General features: G+C 64.2%; 1 protein-coding gene across 1 annotated transcript in view; it reads right to left on the bottom strand.

Moving 5' to 3' along the window:
* Positions 1–12,167, bottom strand: part of ABLIM2 (actin binding LIM protein family member 2) — a 143,012-nt gene that overhangs the window by 118,705 nt on the left and 12,140 nt on the right. The gene's annotated exons all lie outside the window — the stretch shown is intronic.

Below are 12,167 nucleotides of genomic sequence, written 5' to 3' on the forward strand. Positions count from 1 at the left end.
AGAAGGTCACGTGGCAGCTGCCATCCGCATGCCCGAGGAAGGGCAGGCCCAACCCCTTCCCGGCACACCGAAATAGACTCCCACCAACCCCCAAAGGTGCACCTGTTTCCCGGGCGTCCGGGAAAGGGACTTTGGAAAGACACGGGCGGGGGTGGAGGGGCCGGGCCCATCTCCTGCCCCCATGTGCCCGGTGCGGGCAGCGCGACCCCACGGCCCGTGTGCTGGGACTGCCCGGCACAGCCCCACAAACAGGGGGCTTCACGTGCGACGTTACGTTCCTGCAGTTCCAGAGGCCGAAAGCCCCAGATCTGCGTTCACAGGGCCGCACACGCTCCCTCTGGAGGCTCCCGGGGAGGATCCCTCCCCGCAGCTTCCGGCTCCGGGGGCTCCTGGCCACGTCACAACAACCTCTGCCTCTTTCTTTACGTGGCCTCTCCCCGCGTGTCCACGTGCCCGTCCCCTCCTGTCTCTGGTAAGCGCGCCTGTCACCGGATTTGGGGCCCGCCCTGGTCCCGGATGACTTCATTTCCAACCCTATCTTGATGACACCAGCAAAGACCCTTACTCCCGATAAGGTCACAGGCCAAGCTTCTGGGTGGACGTGACTCGGGGCGGACCTTTTGAATCCACTGCAGGGCCCCAACGTGCCAGAGGGGAAACTGAGGCTCGGGAAGGACGCTGGTCGTGAACGGCGGTGCCGGGGCCCCGGGGGGTCCAGCTGACACACTGCACATCCTCAGAGCCCCTCTGCTGGCTTCGGTCCCGGAGTTATACGTGCACAGTAAGCACAGGCCTGGGCCCAGCATGTAGCCACAGGGGACCCACAGGTGTCTGCACACCGGTCATCAATAACCACCGTTAACAGGCTTTGGGGTGACACCAGCGGCCCTTGGCGCAGCGCTGGGCGGGCCGAGGGACCCCTCTGAAGGCACCCGGCAGGAAACACCCCATCCCACCAGCTCTAAAGAGTCAGGAGCAGGTGCTGGCGGCCGGGATGGGGCTTTCCTCACCTGATCTGACTGCCACCCGTCACCACGGTCTGACACGTCCTCCTCCCCACCTGGGCACTGGGGCTGGTGTCCCTCAGGCTACCACAGGAAACCCCCAGGGCTGTCTGGGCCGTCACTACCGGGCCCCGTGGGACCCACACGTGAGCACAAATCATCCATCCGGGCCACAGGGTTATAGCCCCTTTGGCTCATAAACGAGAGGAGTTTCCTGTTCCCTGATTCTGCCGTCCATGCCCTGCGTCCCCGTGCCCAGCTCCGCACAGAAACGAGGATGGTGACCACGACCTCAGCGCCCCTCTGAGCACCCAGCAAGTCCCACGTGCTGCTCCATACCCGAGACAGGAGCGATCGTGTCCCTGTTGTCTCCAAGAGGAAACTGAGATAGAGAGACAGGCGGGGTGCAGCCGGCTCTGGTGAGCAGGAGGGGGCTGTGGGCTGTGAGTCGGGGGGTCTGGCAGAGCCCTCTGCGAGTGACCGGTGCCCCAGAGGGCGCCCCGGAGGAAGGGGCCGGTGGACACGCAGAGGCCGAGGGGCAGCTAGTGGCTGGACACGGGGAAGGAACAGCCTGCGTGAGGTTGGACAGGAGACGTTCTAGGAGTGCGGAGGGCCCCCGCTCCATGAGGCTGGGGTGCTCGCTGCGGTGGGAAGGTGGGCAGGGGCCAGCCTCTGTCTTACGCCCTCTCTGAGCCTCTCAGCCCCGGGTCCCCTCCTCAAAGTCACCCCCAGGGACCCCCAAGGCCTCATACCTTCAGTCCACCTCGGCCGGGGGCCAGAATGCCCGCGTGCGAGGAGGGCCATCTGCCCCAATGCTGTCGGATCAGCCTCCCGGGAGAGGGGGGCCGCATCACGGTGGGGGCTCCGTGGACTCTGGGACCCTCGGGCAGAAATCACAGTGCAGGCCCGGGTTGCATTCTTCTCCAGGTGTCTGTCCCGGCCCCCCGCTGCCTGGGCCCTGGGACCGATCACCCCACGGAGACCCGGCCCCACTGCACCGTGCGCCCCCATCTGCAGTGGCCGTCAGGTCCCCGGGAGGCTGCCCCGGGTTCATGGGGACACTGAGGGTGAAGACAACCCTCACCCACACAGGCCCGGGGTCCAGAGACTAATGGCTTCCTCCTCCACAGCCTCAACTGGGCTCGCTGGCCCGAGGCACGGAGGGGGTGCCTACGCCCTGCCCCTTCCCCACTGGCTCTGCAGCGGGCAGGAGGCGCAGTGTGGCGGGCGCCCAACGGGAGGGAAGGTTATAGATTCCCAGCCTCGCGGGGGAGTCTCACCCCTTGGCATAGGCCTCAGCCTTCAAGGTCAACCATGTGGTCAGAAGGCCAGGGACCGGGACCCCGACGGGCTTACGCTAGTTTGCAATTTGCACATCCCATCCTGGGGCTGTGACCAACGGGGCTTTGGAGGAACCACCCTCTCCCCTCCCCAGACCCCGCAGGATGAGCCCCTCCTTTCCTCCGAAGATGTGAGGTGAGCAGGTGAGGCTTCCGCCACGCCTAGAAACTTCCAGCCAGAAGCTCAGAAGAGTCGAGCCGACAGGCAGAGCGGGGCTGTGACACCCACCGACCTCGGGATCAAGGGCCCTGGGAGCAAGCACCGTGCACTGGGCTCCGTGTCACTGGCCAGCGGCTTCCCAACTGTTCCCACGCCAGCACACAAATCGGACGTGTCCCCCAGACAGGGGTCCCGGGGGACAGGTGTGCATGTACCTTCCCGGAGTCTACCCTGGGGAACAGAGCACTCTCCTGCCCGGTAACTTCCTGTTTGCTCACGTGGCTGGTTTTGGCCAGTGACCCTCGGGCGGAAGTGACCGCGTGCAGCCGTGCCTACGGGCCTCACACGTTTCCGCCTGTCCTATCGAGCTGCTGCCTCTGAACAAGGAGAACGTTCCCGCGTCAGCGTGCTGCTCCCAGGAGGAAGGTTCGAGCGAGAGCGGGGCCACCACGTGGAGCCCCGGCCAGCCACGGGCCCCGAGCCAGGGTGTGGGGCTCTGCGCGCGGGGCTGCGTGTTCCACGGTGCGTAAGCTTCCCACGGCGGCTGTAACAAACGTTCTGGAACGGGGTGCTGACCGCGGTTCCGGAGGCCCGGAGTCCAGAATCGGTGCCGCTGGGCCGAAATCAAGGTACCCGCAGGGCTGCAGCCGTTCTGGGGACAATCTGCCCCCCCGCCCCCCTTCCAGCCTCCGGGGCAGCCGGCCCTCGCTGCCTGCGGCCTCATCACCCCCACCCCTGCCTCTGCGGTCATGTGTTCTTGTTTTCTGTGCGTCTGTCCCTATAACCTCCCTCCGCCTCCTCTTCTAAGAATAACCGTGATCACATTTAGGGCTCACACGGCTAATCCAGGATAATCCCCCCATCACGACATCCTTCCTTTAATCCCATCTGCAAAAACCGCCTCCCAAATACGGCCGCACTCCTAGGTCCCGCGGACAAAGACGCGGTACAGTTTGCAGGGCTCATTCCTCGGTCACCACACACAGCCGTGGTTCATGCCGCACGTAAATATATAACTATTGGTTTTCACCAAACAATACCTACTTTTATCGCTCGCGACGGGCGCTGCCGTTTCCCTAGCCAGTCCCCCTCCTTACATAACCAGTGCCGATGTGACCCACTGAACTGATTTCACGCCCACAAATGGGTCGCCACCTGCCGTGCAGAAACTTCTAGCCCAGCATCCACACCTGCCAGGGAGGGGGGCCCGAGTGAAACAAAGTGATCGAAAGAAAAGAGAGAAAGGTGCTCTTTCTGCACAGCGCGGGTGGGCGGGGCTGACAGGTGCCTGGAAGGACACACGCACGCTCGAGGATGTGGTCCCGGCCACCCTGCCTCGTGGACAGTCCTCCCCCGCCGCCCACACAGCAGCCCGCATCCCAGGAGCAGTCAGGTGCATCAGGCGGCTTGGGAAGGGGCTCCGACCAAAAAGGAAAGGCGTGTGTGGTCCCAGGCGGCCCCAGCATCTCCGCCAGTGAGGATCCTATGGGCTCCCTCCCCCTCCTCCCGGCACAACCCTGCCCCACATTCCGGCATGATCCTTCACTCCCCAGCAATCACTGCTCTGTTGTTCACTCACATCTGCTTAAAAGACGAGAGACCAATGAGATCGGAGCCTGGAACCTTCCAGCAGATGGTACAGATTCTCAAGGTGACTTTAAAGGGAAGAAGACACCAACGCTTTTTCAGGGGCATAAAAATTTGGGTCTGGAGGGATCTGCAACACCGTCCGGGCCCTGAGCAAGGATTTCTAGGGCCCAGCCCCGGCCTCTCCTGAGCACTCAGCCCCCAGCACCAGCTGCGTGCTGGACACCTCTGCCTGGAAGCCCCCGGCAATCCATAGCGGGAAAAGAGAATGCCGCGCCCGTCTGCGTCCACCCGCCGCTTCCCTCACCTCCCCTTCTGCAGCTCGGGCCGCCCTGGGTGTGCAACCAGCTCCATCATCGCTGAGCAGCTGGGTGACCTTGACCCAGAGACATAACCTCTCTGAGCCTCAGTCTCCTTGTCCGTAAAAGGGGGATGCCTACCTGCCGGGTTGCAGGGAGACAAATGACAGGTTGTAGGTGAAGGCACCTGGTGCCCAGCCTGGGAGACGGTGGCGCTTGCTAAATGACATCTGTCCTTCCCAGCTGGTGACGGCATCAGGTTTCCGCAGCTGCGGTGACAAATGACCCCACACTGGGGGGCTTGAACGGCAGACACCTGTGCTCTCACCGTTCGGGAGGCCGAGCTCCTGAGTCAGGGCATCAGCAGGGCTGGGCTCTAAAATCTGAAGGGGAGGGGCACCTGGGTGGCTTGTTGATTAGGCGTCCGGCTTCAGCTCAGGTCACGATCTCACGGTTTGTGCGGCTCGTGGGTTCGAGCCCCGCGTCCGGCTCTGTGCTGACGGCTCGGAGCCTGGAGCCCGTTTCGGATTCTGTGTCTCCCTCTCTCGCTGCCCCTCCCCCCTTCACACTCTGTCTCTCTCTCTCTCTCGCAAAAATAGACATTAAAAAATAAAAATAATAAATAAACAAAGAATCGAACAAATTCTGCCGGCTTCTGAACAAGACAAAGAAAGCTTCAGAGGGGAGTGGGTCCGGCGGAGGGGTCAGCAGCTGGGAAGCCTGGAGCCACGGGAAGCTGCAGGAGGCCCAGGGACACCTTGGTGGCCCCCAGAGCCGCCTGCAGGGCAGACCAGCCACCGAGAAGGGTGGGCTGGGGGGGGGGGGGCCGTGTTTCTGCCAGCCGGGCTACTGTGCCACCGACACCCCCGGACACACACCCACCCCCCCCCCCCGGCCCGTGGGGGTGCCATCCTGCACTGGGATCACCGGGGAGCCACCCCCGGCCTGACAAAGCGCAGTCCACACACCCATCCGCCTCCCGAGTCAACAAACACAGATGAGCAGCCGATTGGAAAACGGGCAAAGGAGGGACAGGAAATCTGTGGAGGCACACGTGGCCCGGAGATGGAGAAAGGGCTCTTGGCGCCCCCAGTCCCCGGGAAGGCAGCTCAACGGTGGGGGGCGGGGGCTTGCTTCCCACCCTCTCGGCAAATAGGAACAGACTCGCTGCCCGGCGCCCCGGGCTGGGAGGGGGCGGGACCGGGAACTCAGGCCTCCTTTGGGCAAAGGCAGAAATCAGGACGGCCCTGGGGAGAGCGGTTTGGCGGAAGTTACTTCCATTTAGCACTTCCGGCCCCGGCCATCTGTCGGGTCTGCACGGGCGCAGACACCTCCGCGGGGCTCGCGGCGAGTCGGAACACGCGTGTGGCCAGCGGGCCCGCGTGCCTGCAGCGCGGCCCGAACCCCCTCACCCCTCGCCGGTTCCTCCCCCCGTGTGAGCCAGCACGGGACGCAGGGTGGGACCCCTGGGGCTTCCACGAGCCAACGCGCTAGCCAGCGAATGGACCGACGCAGACAGGCCGTCGGACGTGCTCCGGGGAAAGGGGCGATGTGGGTCCCGCACACGGCCACTCCTCCATCCAGCGCCCGGCTCCTCACCGGCCTCAGTTTCTCTTCTGTGCACCGGGGACACAAACGGCGCCCAGCCACGGGAGGCCGTGGGGAGGGAAACCCAAGAGCCACGCGTAACGTGTCCCGTGCGGGCCTGGCGCCCGGGCCCTGCTGAGGGCGGGACCACGGGACGGTCGTGAGGCTACCGGCCGCAGAGCTGCTGATGGGACCGTCAAATCAGGACCGCATACCCGTGGCCACCGCAGATGATTCACAACAGGCGAAGTGGGAGCAGCCCGGGGGGGCCACCAGCAGGTGGATGATCAACAACATGTGGCATGTCCCCACAACGGAATATTGTTCGGCCCGAAAGAGGAAGGAAATTCTGACGCACGCCAGGCACGGATGAACCCTGGAGACACTCGGCTCAGTGCAAGGATCCCACTTCCACGAGGGGCCGGAGGGGTCAGATCCGCCGACACAAGTGGACGGTGGGGACCGGGGGCGGGGAGCCCCGTGTCAGTCCGGGGACACCAAACAGTTCTGGGAAGGAGGGTGGGGACGGCCTCACGACAACGCGAATGCGCTTAGGCCACTGAGCTGGACAACCGGAAATGGCGAAAATGGTAAATTTAATTTAATTACGCAATGAAAGCAGAACGTGCCAGTCGATGCTGTGCCCAGGGCGGCAAACCCCCAAAGCACGACGGAGGGGGGGCCCCAGCCGCCGCCTGCCGCCCACCGTGGGGTCTGCTCCGTGGGTCAGCGTCCCTGCGTCCCAGACAACGGGGCGCCGTGAGGGGGCCGACCAGGGCGGGCCTATGAATCACGCTCCCGGGACCGGGGAAGCAGGGGAATGAAGGGGCGGGCATGTTTTCCAGCTCAGTGTGGATAAATTTACACCTCAGCGCCTGCGCCCTGCAGCTTTCCCAAGCACGGGGCTGTGTTTCCCGGGGAGCCCCAGGCCACCCTGCTCTCATGCGGACGCTTTCCCGGTTCCTGGGAGCTGCGGCCCGGGGTCATGCCCCCCCCCCCCCCGACAGCTCAGGCCTCTGGGCTGCAGCAGATGTGTGCTGGCTCTGGGACGGAGGGGTGGGGGGAGCAAGGCGGGGGCAGAGAGGGGTGCCGAAGTGCCTCCTGTGGAATCCCCGGTCGAGGGAGGGGGACAGAAAGGGCACAGATGCACCCAGACAAGAGGACACACAGGTGCATCAGTGGGGGGTGGGGGGAGGTCAGGGAGAGCCGGCTGGAGGCCACCCAAAGGCTGGCTGATGGAGGGGGGAAGCGCAAGGGAAGGCGGGCCCCTGAAGCAAATTTGCAGGGGTGGCAGGAGGGACCCCTACGAGCTCAGCGCCACGGCCTGGGCACCGGTGCTCACGAGGAGGTGACAGGCAGTGGGGTGGGGAGGGGCCGGGTCTCAGCCCCTCGGCCGAGCCCCGGAGTCTGCCCCCGATGCAGAAATCTGGATTATGCCCGAGGAAGCAGAGCAGAACAGGTATGTGCACCCCTGTGGCCAAAAGCAGCCAGGTGCCCATCAACAGGCGAACGGCGAAGCACAACGCGGTCCACCCGATGGAGCGTCTCCCAGCCTGGAGCAGGAAGGACCTGGCGACACCTGCCGCCACGTGGACGGACCTGGAGGACGTTACGGTCAGTGCAGCGAGGCGGCGGCAGAGACAAATACCGTGTGACCGCGCTTCTGAGGTCCCCAGAGCATCAGATGCCCGGCGAAGGCAGAATGGAGGTCGCCAGGGGCCGCGGGCGGGGCGCACAGAGAATCAGTTCAGGGGACACGGTTTCCGTTGGGGAGATGGAGACACCCTGGAGACGGAGGGTGGTGCAGGTTTCACAAGAATGTGAAATGTCCTTGACACCGATGTAGGTTTTACATTATGTCTATGTTATCTCAATTTAAACATGTTAAACACACAAAAAAACAAAACGGGAAACCCTGTCCACCGAGTGAAGGAAAGAGAGAATGTGGTCAACGAAGCACGGAAAACCCGCTCAGAGCCACCCGCGGTCGCTGCGATACTACTTGCCATAGAAGCTTCCGGAAGGTCGAGGAGACAAGCACGGGGTGCCACCTGAGGGTCCGCGCGGAGGCAAGAGCCGGGAGAAAATACAGCAGCGGGGCCTGGGGGCCTTCCTGTGTTGCTGGGAGTCACAGATTTTTCCTTTTCTGCTCATCAGTCGGCTTTGGCAAAACTGGATGCTCGGGGCCCCCGTGTAAGGTCCCCTCTGGCCAGAGTGGTACCCAGATGCGTGTGGGAGGCAGTGGAGGGCTGGTGACAGAGTTTAGCAGAGAGGCAGGCTCCGGCTGGCCAGTTAGGCGGGCGTCAGGCGGGCGTCAGGGAGCGCAGAGGCTGCTGGGAGGTGGCGAGGACCAGGACACTTCCCGTGAGCACAAACGGGGCCTGGGTGTGTGAATCGTATCTTTTAAAGCCTCTTTTCTCATTGAAATTATTGGGGTCACCTGCTGCGGGGCAGGTGGGTGGGCAGTGCTCCTCCAAGGTGATCCCACCTGTCTTTGAGCTCAGCCAACCTCCACCCTGCCCCCACCCACCCCCCTTCCCTCTCCCCCCACCCCCAGCCATCTCAGGGCGGGGGGTGGGGCCCGGGGCACAGGCAGCCCTGACTCTGGCCCTGTGGCCTCAGCGTCCTGCCTCCCCCACCTCCACCCCAGAGCCCTGAGTATTTCCGAGGATTCTGGAAAAACTAACGGTGTCACAAACACCCCAGAGCTGGGAAGAAACATGAGCTACAATCTTACGGAAGACCCGTGGGGACCCGCCAGTCCGGGCCCGGACGTGCCCTGCAGTTAATTACCAGCCCATCGTCCTCCTTCGCAAGACCACGGCCACATGGGGCCTGGTTCAGCGTTTGCCTGCAATTCACTTCCCTTCGCCAGAAGCTCGCGGGCACGCAGGGAAGTGGCCTTTGCCAGCCACGGATGCGACTCGGGTCTCTTTGTTCAAGCTGAGTCAAGTAATCGATATCTGAATAATTCAGCGGCCGCACAGGACACCGCGGGGGAGGGTGGATCCGCTGTGCTCAGTATTCGGGGCAGGTCCCTCGCGGGTCTGCACACGGGAGCCCCGTTTGCCAGCGTGATTCTGGGTTCTAAGTAGGAGGACCGTTGTCGACGACGCGCTCAGCGCACTGGCTCACCCTCCTTTCCTCCGCATTCCAAAGTTGCTGACGTTCGGCCGCCTGTCGCATGGTTCCGTCACCTCGGACAGAGAGCGGACGAGTGTCTGAGCAGGAAGGGGTACGAACAGCCCGGCACCTGCCACGGAGCTCAGAGGCCGGGGAGGGGCCCAGCTCCTCCGTGGCAGCGGTGGTGGGGAGGCCCCTCCTTGCCCGCCGGTCAACACTCCCCTGCTGCTGCCACGGAGGCCAGTGACCGTCCCCACCCACCGCCAGCCACAGACGCCCGCTGCCAAACCGCCGCGGTCCCTGGAGTCGGGCACGCCGTGGGGAATGGAGAAGGTTCTACTCCAGAACTGGGACAGCCGGGGCCCGGCTGTCACCAGGGTTTCGGACTGGCCCGAGGCCCCTTCCTGGTCTCTGAGTCCCGCTGGTCTAGGTGGCACTGAGGCACTAAGGCCTGTGCCTGTCTGGTCCCCTGCCAGCCTCCCTCGCCGGACTGGACTTCCAGACGGCGGGGGTCTGGGGGGCCTCACGTCGCTGCCCCAGCAGCCCCTGGCTGGGGAGAGCGCCATAGCCGTTGAGATGGCTCTTCACCTCAGACGCAGCGGGCACACGCCCTTGTCACCTGTGTCCCCTGGCTTCACAGAGCCACAGATTTAATGACATGGGGAAAGCCTGAAAAAGGGCCGCTTCTGCTATTCTCAGGAGAGCTGAGGGTGACGGAGGGCTGTGGACGGGCTGTGGGGCCAGCCTGCTGCGTGCGAGGGGGGTCCGGGCTTCCAGAACAGGGGCTGGCCGGCACGCCCAGCCTCTCTCCCGCCCGGCCGGTGCCACCTCCCTCCCCGAGACAGCGCCCTCGTCCCTGAGCCCTCAGAGGAGGTTGACCCCACGTGACCCTCGAGGAACCCCAGTCCAGAGGGGCCAAAGGGCCACGGAAGACAGCTCGACAGCAGGTGGGGAGGATGAGGAGGGGCCTCAGCACGGCGTCCCTTGTGTTGCTCCCGCCTCCCTCTCCCCTGCACGGGGACCCGCAAGCCCTCCCTGACCCGGGCACGCCAGCTCTTGGGCAATATCTCTCTTGCAGGGGTCGTGACACCCACAGCCCCCTAAACCTGGCCTGGCCTGGCATCACTGGCTGAGTTGCCAGCACCCTGGACCCCAGCAGCCCTGTCAGAAGACGCAGGGTCTGTGCCTGCGGAAGCATGAAGTCCTCCCTCTCCCCTCCTCTCCCCTGTGCCTCATCAGCCCCTCACATGCTCCCTGAACACCACCTGCTAGCGCGATGCCAAACAGGCGCAGGAAGACCATGTACAGGAGAGGCAGACAGGGTTGTGGGGCCCTGGCACCTTACCCAGGGCCTAACCTGGGGCACCGACACCAGTGGAGTTTCTCCAGCACACCCTCCACTCTCTCCTCCAGGGCTCTGTGCCTGCCGCGGGGCGCCCTTCTCCCCACGGCTTTGTCTGGCTGACACCTACTTGCTTAATGCCACCTCTTCCAGGAAGCCTGCCAGGATTTCTCTCTCCGAGCAGCTTCACTAGCCGGCTTCTCTCTGTCCCCAGAGAAGTGCTTTCTCATGCTGTGTTTTCATCACGTACCGTCTGGCTTTCTCATTATGCCTGGAGGAGAAACTAACTCAGGGTCACCTCCAGCACCTGGCCAGCAGATCGATACACTCAAGTGAAGCCACCGCCTCTGCCCCCCGCCCTTCCCCCACGGACGCTGGGCTGGTTGGCTGCGAGTTGGAAGATGCTGCCGTGCCGCCCACAGGACCCAGGGTGGGGCCCCGCCTTTGGGGCAGAGGGAATGGTCTCCTGCGAAGGGGGTGTCCTTCCTGATATCAGTCCCCCCCACCAGGGAGAGGCAGGTCCTCACAGGGGAAATAGGAAGTCAGTCGAGGAGGTCCAGGAAGGGAGGCATCAGAGCCCCGAGCAGGACTTCGGTGCTGGTCCCCAGGCCACTGGGGCGGGGCAGAAACGGCCCTCAGGACCCCACTTTCTAGCAAGATGCCCTTTCCAAGGTACCCACCTTGGAGGCTGTGGGTCCTATTTTAAGAAAAGCAACGGTTTCTGTATAAGACCCTTTCAGAATGTTTCCTACCCCATCCCCAGGGCTCCGGGCAGTGACAGCCACCGCCGACAGCCCAGCCTAGCCCCAGCCCAGCCGTCGGAGCGTCAGGAGCCCCCCGCCTCGGCCAGCTGAGGTGTGGAGGAAAACCCCACACGCACATGAACCAACGCAGGCTCTGAGCTCAGGGACGGGTCACGCAGGGTCGCAGAGGGTCTCAGGAGGCGTCGGCGGGAAGCTGACCCACATTTGGTGCAGATCACAGGAAGCGCGTCACAGGTCAGCGGGAGCCCAGAGTCCAAAGGGAACGCCCGAGGGCAAATGCTGGTTCCACCTGCCAGCTGGGGACTCCAGGTGGCCTTCTCCTCGCCGCCTGGCTTCCACGTCCCCACCTGCAAAACAGGCATGTGGCCGCCGCCCCTCAGTGTCGGGGGGGGGGGGGGGGGGCAAATGGCCAATACTTGTCCACTGCCGTTCTCGCCGCCCGCGAGGCACCTTTTACTGAGAAGCAGGACGATCTGGAGACCTCACGAGGAGACACGTGTCCCTGGGGGAGGCGGCACTGGGGGGGGGGTCCCCCGAGAGCCGGCCAGGCCCGTGTGAACCCCACCCCCTCGTCACCAGCCGCCTGACCTCGGGCACGTCGCGCGTCCCGAGCGAGAGCGCCCTGTGCGCAGCGTGGGAGCCTCGCCCCCGCCCCCACGGGGATCCGCGACTTCTCCGCCGGGCCCGGCGTTACTAGATGCTCCGCGAGCAGCAGACATTGATTTTTATTAGACAAATCAATCGGTCCCCCGAGCTCCGGCCGCGGCGGCGGGGGCGGGGGCCCCCGCGGAGACCGGCACAGGCCCGGGCTATATTTAGCTTTTCTGCTGCAGCTCGGCGGGGTGCGGGCACCCCGGCTCTCTCCTCACGGACCACCCTGGAATCTGCTCCAGAGCAGAACCCCCTCCCGTCTGTAACTGCAGCCGACGCACACGCCCGCGTGAAACTCCCGTGCTGGTCA

Source organism: Puma concolor, chromosome B1 (genome assembly GCF_028749965.1).
Source record: "Puma concolor isolate L17-30 chromosome B1, mPumCon1.1.hap2, whole genome shotgun sequence".
NCBI lineage: Eukaryota > Metazoa > Chordata > Mammalia > Carnivora > Felidae > Puma > Puma concolor.